A 7,489-nucleotide genomic window follows, 5' to 3' on the forward strand; every position below is an offset into this window, starting at 1 on the left:
GTAACATAGTGAATCATTACATTCTTGTTGTTCGCCAATGTTAAGAATGAGATCATTGTGTTGTACCGAGTTACTTGTTGGAAGTCGTTCTACAGTCAACGTCAACTACGCCAAGCCGAGGATCGGCTTGCTGTTTCCTATTCCGGCCGCGGCGTTTCACGAGAGGGCGTTAGTGCGCGGTGAACTGTATATTTTTATTTTCCAACAAAGTACGCGCGACACCCGTAGGCGAGTGACGGCTCTTGACTACGATCCCGTCAATGTGTTAGTTATCAACCGGTGCAGTCTAGTGCAGACGCAGACAGTTCGCCGTGGAAGTTAGCTGGAGGCGTTACGTTACGCCGCATCGTGCCACGCAACGCCACAACGCGACGTGCCGCGTCAAGGACGCGACGACGACAGGCGTCGACGACGCCTTGCCTCTTTTTTTCCACTCCCCCTTCTCTCGATCGAGTTCACGCCGGTCGACGTGTTACGTCGAGTGTCGTTTCGAAAATTCGTGCGCTTCGTCGTAATTTCCGTGGCCCCCCGGTGTGCCGCGCGAGCATTTTCGCGGCGTCGCGTATGTAAAAAGGAAAGAGAGAAAGAGAGAGAAAGAGAGAGAGAGAGAGAGAGAGAGGGGCAGAGAATGACAAAAATCCTCATTGGAAATTAGAATCTCAGCTCGCGCGGAAGTCGTACGGAAACTTACCTACTGACGACCAAGTACGACCCTTGTCCTTCATTACTGCTGCCGTTTTTTCATCTCGCAAAAGGTAGGTATGTTCGGCATGTCGTGGTTTTCAATGATTGCGCGTTACGTTCCGGCGCCTATGATATGACTCTGATATTTTGATATCGTGAAACTACGATATGCGACGCGACAAGATACTATAAGAAAGAAAGAGAGATAAAGTGAGAGGGAGGGAGGAAGGAAGGAGTGGATGATTAGAGCATGATTTCAAGTGATTTCATACACTAAAAAATGTCGGTATGGATTTAAAACTCTGATGATTATATCAACATCATGATATGGATTTAACAATATGAGTGTGTAGATTTAAAACTCATGGTCTTAAATTCACACTATGTTGGTATTATTTTAATACCAACACAGTGAAAATTATATAGACACCGCACGGTGTTAAGTTCACTGCTATTTTTTGGAGTGTACGCACTGAATGAAATTCGTTAAACAGAAGACTGACCGAGATTTGTGTAGTTTCGCATTGTTTTAGGAATTATATATTATATAGATATACATATATATATGTACATATATTTATTTATTTATTTATTCACGTGAAACCGCTGACTTATGAAAGAATGCGTTCGCTGCAACTTCAATTCGCTGGTGTCGCATAGTCGCGAATCGTTCTGAAAGTGGCATGATGAAGTGTATTTTACAAGCGCTATCAACGCAAGGATTTTTTCAATTGTAAATTATTAATAGTTTACGAAATGCAATAATTTTTACACTAATAGCATTCATAAAATACACTTCATTATGTCATTTTCGAAACTTACGACACTATACATCGCCGGCGAATTGTGTCGAGAGATTACGGCGATGCATTATTTATAATTTTTCCCGGCACTCGAAACGCGTATTCGCGTATTAGGTACTTTACGCTCAAGGTTATTCATTGCATGATTATCGGAAATATGTTGACTACAAGGAAAGTGTCAAATTTTGATTTTAATAAAATTTTGTACCTATACCTTATATAAATGATACATTGACGAATTTAGAAAATATTAGGGATAAATAAATAGTTTAGAGGATAAATTATCCCTTGTATGTGTAAAACAGTGCTTTTTTCGCTATATCTTAAAAACTATTCGAAATATCAAACAATGTTTAATACAAAAGTTTTATAATGAAATTATCTCTATTTATCTACAATATTTTCAAAAATAATTTATCAAAATTTATATTTTTAAAATTATTTTTTTAAAATATTGTTGACACATAGAAGTAATTTTATTATAAAACTTTCATATTAGAGATTTTTTAATATTTCGAATAGTTTTTAAGATACAACTAATGAAGAAAGCTGAAAACTTTTTACATATAAAGGATGATTTTATCCTTAAAATAATTTATTTACTGCAAGAAACTGATATTTTCTAAATTTATATATAAAAGTAAGCTATAGGAGAAAGTGGGGGAACTGTGCGCACCTAAGGGAAATTTATTGCTCTGGAATGGCTTTCCAAGTTTAAAGCGAAATAAGTACGGAAATAGAAATTATAAACATTCTTTTATCATTACATATCCTCATATCGAAGATTTTTATTCAATAAGATTGTATTTAATCAAAAGGAAAAAACGGAAAAGTGAAAAAATTTCTCGCGCATCGGATAATGTGCGCATGTGTTGGGTAATTGTGCGCAAAACAAAAGTCGTAAGAAATGAATGAATTGTGGAATGTTGACAAAGAAAATCAGAAAATATATTCATTATATTGCAATATAAATATATATTAAATATATTATATATATTGTATATATTAAGAAAAAATACAAAACTAATATAATAATAATGCACATAGACTTTGGCAAAATGAAATGGTAAAATAAAATAATAATGCCAAGAAGAAACGAAAAAATTAGTGCTAGTCATACAGTATATGAAAAATAGGTAATTGTACGCTTTTCAAAACGCTTGCGCACAGTTGTCCGCCACGACCTGACTCGGTAGAAATACGATTACTTTAACAATCTCTAACTTAATAAATAACAGCTCTAAAGATGCACATACTAACGTACTTTAATAACATAACTTTAAACAAACAAAAAAAAATTAAAAATACGGACTTATTACTTTATTTTCTGAAAGCTAAAATAACAAGAAAAGATGTGATTTCACTTTTTTTGTATTTCTCTGGCTAGCAAATGTATTTATGTCGTATCTTTTGTAGTTATATCTTAAGAATCTTACAACTTTCTGCGTAAAAATTTCACCACGGTGATGTCTTCATCTATTGTATTAGAAAAGTATCAAACCAGGATGTGTACAATTACTCGCTGTGCACAATTCTCTCACTTTCCTCTAAATAATTTTATTACAATAAAATTTGAATTTGACACTTCACGGGAATCTTTTATTATATTTGTGACTCGAGGACATGAATACAGGTGCATATATCGCAAAAGAAGATTGCTTTCGTATATAAAACTGATTTTATGGACCTCATGGCAAGGATATTCGAAAAAGCCTTCGCGCGCAGAAACTTGTTATGAAAACAGATGTACGACATTCTTCATAAGAATGGGGTATATATCAATTGCACGCGAGTCAATTGCACAAAAGCCAATCATAGCGCTGGAAAAAAAAATGAAAAAAGCTTTCTACGCAGAAGTCGCTATGATTGGCAGCGGGCAATTGTAACAGTGTGTAAGTAAACCACTCCCATAAGAATGAGGAACACGTAGAGATAAATCTTCACAATGAGAAAGTAATTCCGGAGATATAATAAAGCTCCATAATTGATAATGATAAGATTCTATTATAAATTTGCGGTCATCACCGAGAAAATATGAGCACATATGATTGACAACATGTTATTTTTCATTTTTTTTAAATGTTTATATAATATCAAAACTGGACTACATATTTTTGTTCCTCCGACAACTGTAACCAAATGACAATAGAATTGAGAGCAATTGCGACAGCAGCATTGATTTAATATAAATAATTAAAATTTTTTAAATATGTGGGTTATTTTACGTTGAAGATGGCTCGAAGCTGAGTTGAAACGTATATATTGTGATGAGCGACGAAGAGAATTAAAATTCATTGAATTATAAAAAACTTGCGCTCTGTCTCCTCCCTGGCGAAAAAAATATTTTTACAGAAAACCTACATAGCTTGAGACAAAATCTTAGAAATTCTTAATTTTTTGTAGATATTCGTAGTGAGACGTAGAGTGGCGTTATTTGAGAGCAGAGGATTTCTGAGTTTTTCAAAGAAGCAACATCATTCTACGTCCCAGTACGAATAAAAAATTAATAATTTCTAAAATCTTGTCTTAATCTATGTCTTATAACTAGGAAAAGATAAATAGTTGAATAAAAATAAAAATGTAACTACATTGGAAACGGGCATTATTCTGTTTTTTTTCCTTTTTTTCCTTTGAAAATGAAACATAACGGATTATGTTTTAATTGAGCGAGACATGTCGATATTAGCCGCGTAGAGGAAGATACATACTATGATAAAATATCGTATAGGTACTGTTTTTTGTAGATACTGTTCGCGGATCATTGTGTCGTATCGGACTCGACAAAATGAGACGAGACGGAGCGAGGCGCCGTGCTGCTTGTGCGTGACATGCGCAATATTATTGCAAGTGCAAGGTTCCGTATAACGTAATATATGTGTGTCTGACTGATTATTTCCTGCTGGTAAATGGTCTCGATTTGCCCTGTCGTGCGTGTCTCCGGATTTGTCCGAGTTGTTGCCGCGTAGCGAAACTCGAATTGAACGTGCGATTTAACTACCAAATCGCGTTTCTGATTCCGTGAATCGATAAACAAAATTAAAAGCTGCTTGTTCGAAACGTGGCCCTCGAGTCTGCTGTTTACTTTTATTGTATCCCATTTTTCTCGCACGAAATGAAACAGATATGCGATTGAGCGAAATAGAGGAAAAAAAACGAAGATTGAAAAAAGAGAACGCGGACCGTATAATAGAAAAAGAGAAAGAAAGAAATCTTCTTTTATGCTTAATTACATGAAGTAGCTCAGGCAAGGATTTATTACAATTTAAGTGTGATAACACTTATCTGTGAATATTATATGTGTATGATGGAAAATACACGTTATCGTCGTTGCCTTTTTTTTTCGCGAATCCGGGACATTATTTGTGTTTGTCTTCACAAAAACTTAAAAGCGTGAAAATAGGAAAAGGAGAAGACTGACGGTCCTCTCGCAGGCGCGAAAATCGAACGATTTGCTCGGCGATGCCACTATGAGATTTTTAATACTTATCCAAATGTGTCGCGAAAGTTTATCAGAATCAGAATCAGAATTAGTTAATGAAAAGTTGATCAGACGAGCGTTCGGTGAAAGAAAGCAGTGCTCGTACAACAAACAGTTTATTCGATAAATATAAGCGCGATGGTGCCAAACCTTTCTCGAGATACACTTTCGAATGACTAATATTTTGATGGCACGTCACAAATGCGAAGATGTAATCACAAAAAATCGATTATTGCGTTTTTGTCAATTATGTCAAGAATATAAGAAATGTAAGGTAAATCGGGAAAAGATGGCACAAGGGGGAAGATGCCATTTTATTTATATTTTTGTCAGAGAACATATAAGGTGTAGTAAAAAGAAATCTATTATTTTTGCATTAAATTGAAGGCTTTATTTAGCATAGTTAGAATGATCCGATTTAGGTCAAATATGCACCGTTTTGTTCGATAACTTGTTGCCATTTTGAAGGTAATTTCATTATGCCTCTCTCATAGAAACCCTCGTCCCTATTGGCAAAAAACTGGGACAGTCGATTTTCACAAGCTTCTCTTGAGGCGAATTTTTCACCAGCAAAATCATTCGTCATAGACAGGAACAGGTGGTAATCACTTGGTGCCAGGTCCGGACTATAAAGTGGATGCATAAGAAACCTCCCAACCAAGCTCCCGGAGCTTCTGGCGAGTCACTATCGATGTGTGTGGCCTGGCGTTGTCTTGATGGAACACAATTCCTCTCCTATTGGCCAAAGCTGGCCGCTTCTGGGCGATTGCTTCTTTCAGACGGTCCAATTGTTGACAGTACAGGTCCGAATTAAGAGTTTGGCCGTAGGGGAGCAGCTCATAGTAGATGATTCCCTGCCAATCCCACCAAACACACAGCAAAACCTTCCTGATCGTCAATCCTGGCTTGGCCACCGTTTGCGCCGGCTCATCGCGATTCGACCACGACCGTTTTCGCTTGACGTTGTCGTAAGTGACCCACTTTTCATCACCAGTAACCATTCGCTTCAGAAATGGGTCGATTTTGTTGCGATTCAGCAGCGATTCGCAGATGGAAATTCGGTCCATGAGGTTTTTTTGCGTTAACTCGTGTGGCACCCATCCATCAAGCTTCTTTTTGTATCCAGCCTTATTTAAATGGTTCCAAACGGTTTTTTGTACAATGTTTAGCTCCTGGGCAATCGAAACAGTGCTTACATGACGATCGGACTCGACGATTTCCATTATTTTATCGACATTTTCGACAATTGGCCTTCCAGAGCGTGATGCATCTTTGACATCAAAATTACCGGAACGGAATCGACGAAACCAAAATTGCGCGATATTGTTACAGTATCAGGACCATAAATACTATTCACATTTTCAGCCGCCTGGCTTGCGTTTTCGCCTTTATCGAAGAAAAACTGTAAAATATGGTGTATTTTCTCTTTGTTAGTGTCCATCTTTCACGCGCTCAAACAATACTGACTCAAGCAATCACAAAACTGTCTGAGAAGTTTTTTTAGTACGAAATCTTATCTTTCTAACGCCATTTGGCGTAACCCGATCGCACTTATACAACGCGAGATACAGATTACTAAAGCCATCTATTGGAAAAATAATAGATTTCTTTTTACTACACCTTATATATGCTAATCTCTTTCTTGTTCTAACGCTATCTATCTCAGATGGCACGTGAGCCCCCTTGCGCGACACTCGAAAAGTTGACTATCGCGCATACGTTTCGCGTGCGAGAGTTCAGTTTGCTTCCCGATCCCGATCAATACGGATCATTTATTGAGATTCGTGATTCACGCATCTTAACGCGAATATTCAGAGCGAACCAAACTGAAGTATCGTCGCTTATCAACGGTGTATTTTATCCCGTAATGTTACCGATCTACGCCGATTGCAAGGGCATTAAATGCGCGAGAATTACACGGCTCTCCTGCGAGAGCCGGTCTCATTGCTGTCCGTAATATGGATTCTTTCTAACAGTTGCGAGAAATTATTTAAAGTCGTACCAAGTGCCAATTACATGTGCACGCGTCTAATCGAGTGAATTAATTCTCGGATCACAAGCGTCGCATACTACCTGTTTCGAACAAATCTTAATTCCGTCTCAAGAATAAAGCTTAAATTATTATAACAACGAGAATCGTTGTTATTTCATGCCGCCTTGGTGAATGAGCCTTCCATACAATATGACACCAGCGTCATATCACAAACAAGATTTGTTTGTTACGCAATAATTATTAACAATCATATAAAAATAATATTTCATGAAATTACACAAAATCAGTATATATATTTGTTGTACAAAAAAGTTCTGAGCTTTAGATTTGATACAACCGAAATAACAATTTAAATTTTATATATCTTCCCGCCCTTTTGGGGTTTTAAAACAGTAACATTTAACCTCCTGAAATGCGATACGGTTTGGCGTTTGATGCACATAACCTCAAAAATCAGTAGTGTTCACGATGGCAATTACAAAAGAGCATATTCGATTTTCCATCCACTTCGCGTTTCATCTGAAGAAAAAT

At 36.8% G+C, this 7,489-nt stretch overlaps 1 protein-coding gene across 4 annotated transcripts in view; it reads left to right on the forward strand.

Moving 5' to 3' along the window:
- Nucleotides 1-586: 586 nt before the first annotated feature.
- LOC108750152 (dual 3',5'-cyclic-AMP and -GMP phosphodiesterase 11) overlaps nt 587-7,489 on the forward strand; it is a 321,538-nt gene continuing 314,635 nt past the window's right edge. For 2 of the 4 annotated variants that reach the window (XR_001939415.1, XM_018489410.1), the window contains exon 1: nt 701-755. The gene's annotated coding sequence lies outside the window, so the exon portion shown is untranslated. Of the gene's footprint in view, nt 756-4,231; nt 4,342-7,489 lie in introns of all 4 variants that reach the window. The other 2 variants (XM_018489415.1, XM_018489416.1) reach the window with 2 other exon arrangements.

Source organism: Trachymyrmex septentrionalis, unplaced genomic scaffold (assembly GCF_001594115.1).
Source record: "Trachymyrmex septentrionalis isolate Tsep2-gDNA-1 unplaced genomic scaffold, Tsep1.0 scaffold33, whole genome shotgun sequence".
NCBI classification, from domain to species: Eukaryota; Metazoa; Arthropoda; class Insecta; order Hymenoptera; family Formicidae; genus Trachymyrmex; species Trachymyrmex septentrionalis.